This window comes from Pinus tabuliformis, chromosome X (genome assembly GCF_031772625.1).
Source record: "Pinus tabuliformis cultivar Carrire ecotype Pingquan chromosome X, CPIR1, whole genome shotgun sequence".
Taxonomy (NCBI): Eukaryota; Viridiplantae; Streptophyta; class Pinopsida; order Pinales; family Pinaceae; genus Pinus; species Pinus tabuliformis.
In genome coordinates this window covers 1,717,283,016-1,717,287,348 of record NC_142308.1, presented here as the reverse complement: position 1 = coordinate 1,717,287,348, position 4,333 = coordinate 1,717,283,016, and positions in this window count along the sequence as shown.

Genomic DNA, 4,333 nt, shown 5'->3' with positions numbered 1-4,333 from the left:
TTATATGTGTATAATGGGCTTGGAGTATATGCTAAAGAGTTGAATCAAGCCATCAGAGTTAATGATCTAGGACCGAAATGAAATTATTTAAGTTGTTTCTTTCCCTTGATGCACTAGACCATCTCTTACCCGCTAGGGAGGAGTTGAATCAAGCCATGAGAGTTAACGATCTAAGACCCAAATGAAATTATTTTAACATCTAGGAGACTAAAAATAGCCTATGGGATAGATTGTTTCTCCATCCGGTTCTTATATTCAACCCTTTTCCTTTGAAGTCTCACAATAAACGATCCCAACTTCTCGACAAACCCCTCGTTGAATGGATTATCCCAAGAGTTAGCCCCCAACAATCTATGACCCAAATAAAATTATTTTAACATCCACGAGGCTAAAAATAGCCTATGGGATAGATTGCTTCTCTATCTGGTTCTTGTATTTGACCCTTTTCCTGTGAAGTCTCACAATAAATGATCTCAGCTTCTCCACAAAACCCTCGTTGAATAGATTATCCCAAGAGCTAGCTCCGAGAATATATGTATAATTTTCCCTATTGTCTTTCAAGGCCTTGCATTTTAAAATAAAATGCTTTTCTGTTTCCACTTTTCTAGAAAAGCAAAAAATACATACTCTTTCCTCCCACACTGCTTTTGGCCTTTTTGAGTGCGCCTACTCCTTTAAAAACCACTAGCCAATAATTCCAAGTAGCATCATGATTTTCCTTGAATAAAAAATAATAATTGTTACTACTAATAATTTAACAATTAAATTATAATAATTTTTCTAGCTCTTTTTCTTTGAAAATTGTAAATAGCTTTACCTACTGCTAAATCATTGAAATATTTAATTAGGTATAACCGTAGCTACCAAGTTCGGTCGACAATAAGATTTGGTTTGGTTGCAAATTCTGAAACAAGAATTTTTAAATAATTTTTTTTATATTAAAATTTTCCATGGTAAATAGTAGGTAGAAAATATTACAATTATGGAATTTGGTAAATATATTTTTTATATTAAAAAAGTTATAATAAATTGTAAATTGTACATTAAGAATATTACAATTATAATGGAATTTGGTAAAGTTTTTTTATTAGTATAAAATTTAATATTTAAAAATAAAAAATTTTATATTATTTAATTTGGTAAAAAGAATAATTGTTAATATAAAATTTAATATTTAAAAATAGAAATTTCTATATTATTTAAAACATTAAAAATATAAATTTCTATATTAAAATAAATTAGATCTATAGTAAAGATTTTTGTTAATAAAAAAGTTAATATTTAAAAATAAAAAATAAGAATTTTTATATTAAAAAAGTATAGTAAATAATAAATTGCATATTTAAAAAGTTACAGTTGTAAAAAACAATAAATTTTATATTAAAATATAGTAAGTTTATACTTGTTAAAAATAATAAATTCCTATAACAAAGAAAAATAAATTCTTATTTATAAATATTTATAAAATATAAAATCTCATCTTTTTCTATTTGAATTTCATACTTCTCCTCTTCCCCACTAGTAACAAAATCGAAACTATGAATTAAAGTTTGGGTGTGTTTCTCCCCTTCTGTTTGTTTTGAATTGAGTACAATGTGTACCCTTCCACTGGAGTACAATGTGTACCCTTCTACACTGTAAACAACTCTTTGAAAGTGTGTTTTACTTTACTAGAAAAACTAAATCTACAAAGAGAAATTTAGATTATTATGATTATTGATTAATAATGTTGTTATTTTTTATTTTTAAGGGTTATATTAAAATTTAAGATTTGAAAATATAATTATTTTTTTAAATATATTGTATATATAGATTTTTATTTTGAATTTTAAAAATAATTTAATTTTGAAAAATCTATATTTCCAGATTTTCCAAGGTAATAAATTTTTTCCCTATCAAATCCAATTCCTCTACACTGTCGGGCACATAGATCAGGTAATGAGCAAACACGAGGCGCGGATCACCTGCAGTTGTGCAAGACGTGAGTGCAAGTAAAAGGATGGGTAACAGCAGCAGCTGCATAGTGATCTTCGATTTCATGGTCATGGCGTTAGAGCAGGATACTGGGTGGTAGTATTGGGCGGGATTAGTGCGCATTTATAGGTGGAAAATGGGAGGAAGAAATGCGTGTAGTGTGGCTTTCGAGGGGAGAATAAAATATCTTGGAAAGAGATAAGGTTCGATTTTGTTTTCGGCATGGAAAAGCAATAAGAGAAAACCATCTAAAATGTGGAGTTTGTGAGGATTGATCTCGAAACTTTGAGCCAGCCATTTGACAGTTGAACGGTTGGATGAGAAGTCCACAATTAGGAAGTAGTTTGAAACTTTGATCTTGAAACATGTTATTTTCTAGCCACACTAAAAGAATAGAAAATTTGGGAAGATTTTTTTGTTACAAATAAAGCTCACTACTAAATGTATGCTCATATGGTTTGTTAAACTCTCTAATGTAAGGGCAACGAGACCATCGTTCACATCCTATGCATGAGCAGAAAGTGTTGACAGACCTTGTACCAAGTGTGTCACAATAGTAGTGTTTTCTCCGCCAAACAGTACTGCCAACCCCATATTAGAAACCAAAGTACAACTTTCTCAATTTAACAATGACAAACCTTGCCTCAAGTGTGTCACACCTGGCTATTTGTCTTTTGTCTGCCACACTAGTGAGTGCTGGATTTCGACCAAAGCATGAGATCGATCTTCGTTGAGTTCCTACAACCCAGTGACTCCTTCCCTAAGCCGCGCAATGAGTATCAAGCAATGACCACTAAAAGAACCCTAATTTCTAGTTATATTACATTGAAAGCTTCTGCTTTACAATTAAATGCCTCTACCCAAGGAGAGTAGAGTTAGAGAAACTCAGTAACTCAGTAATAAGACGCTAACATAAATGATGATGATGATGATATTGATCTATGCTTCTCTCATGGCGTTTGGCAGGGAACAAAATACACAAATTTTATCAATTTTGTATGGGAACTTTATTACAAGCACAACAATTTGTATGGAAATCAATGCAACATTTTCATTTAAACACCATCAGAGAAGAATGACAACGCTTTTAAATTTTAATATCAAAAATTTATTTGAGTCCAATTCTTTTTACCCACCTTGGTCTTTCTATAATGAAAGTAAGTGAGCTTGCATTCTATCATTTGTTATGCAAGTAACTGAAATTCCAATCTATAATCTAATAAACTATTGCATAAGCATATACAAATAGTTACTTATTTCTAATAAACAGAAATGGAAAGGCCATTAAAAAAAAGTAATTGTTTCCTTTTCTTTGAAGGCAAAACCCATGGGCACTTTTTCACATCTTGTGGATGTTACCTCACATAGACATCCCTTTGGTTGTAGTGTGTCCAATTCTAAACTAAGAAAAATTGTGTAAAGATGAATTTATGTTTAGACATTTCAAGTTTTAAGCAATGAGTGATATCTCATAGGGGTTTTATGTAGTGAGTGATATATCATAAGTCCATCTTCTAAGAGATGAAATGAGCACCTATGATATCATAGGTACATTTTATATTTAAGATTTGTGTTTATTTTAATGTTATATTTTTTTATTTATATGTAAGTATGTTTCTTTTGCTTTACATTTTATGTAGTATGTTGTTTTCATTGATAGATGGTTAACTCTAACACTTCAAATCTTCTTTAAGTATGCAAACATATCTCTACAATGTAAACTATTTAATTTTCAGTACTTCAATTTTTTCCAAGAAATGTAATATATATCTAAGATTTCCTTTTAGCAATATTGATTATCTAACTCTTAACAAAGCAAATTTGTGTAATTATCCCACGAAGTTGTGGAGTTTAATTTAGTGACAGAATTATCTCATACGATCTATATTCGGAGATATCAAATATATCATAGGTACATTGTACATTGAAAATTGTGTTATATATATATATGTGTGTGTGTGTGTGTGTGTGTGTGTGTGTGTGTGTGTGTGTGTGTGGAAACCATGGTTCATGGCCATTAAATGGTCGTCACGTCCACGGGCAGTAATCCACACATATCCATCAAAGGCGGCCTAATATATCGGGCATAACCCCAAGGGCATCAAGGAGATTTGATCTCGTGACCTCCCAATAGCCAAGGTACTTAGCAATGAGGGCTCAACCAATTGAGCTATCCCTTGGGGCTAATAATGGCATTTTTTTTATTTATATGTAGACTTGTTTTTTTTTGCTTTGCATTTTGTGCAGTATGCTCTTTTTATTCACAGATGGTTGAAATTGACTTTTTAAATGTTCTTTAAAGTCTGTAAACATCTTTCTACACTATTTATAAAATGTAAACTACACTGTTTTCGGAACT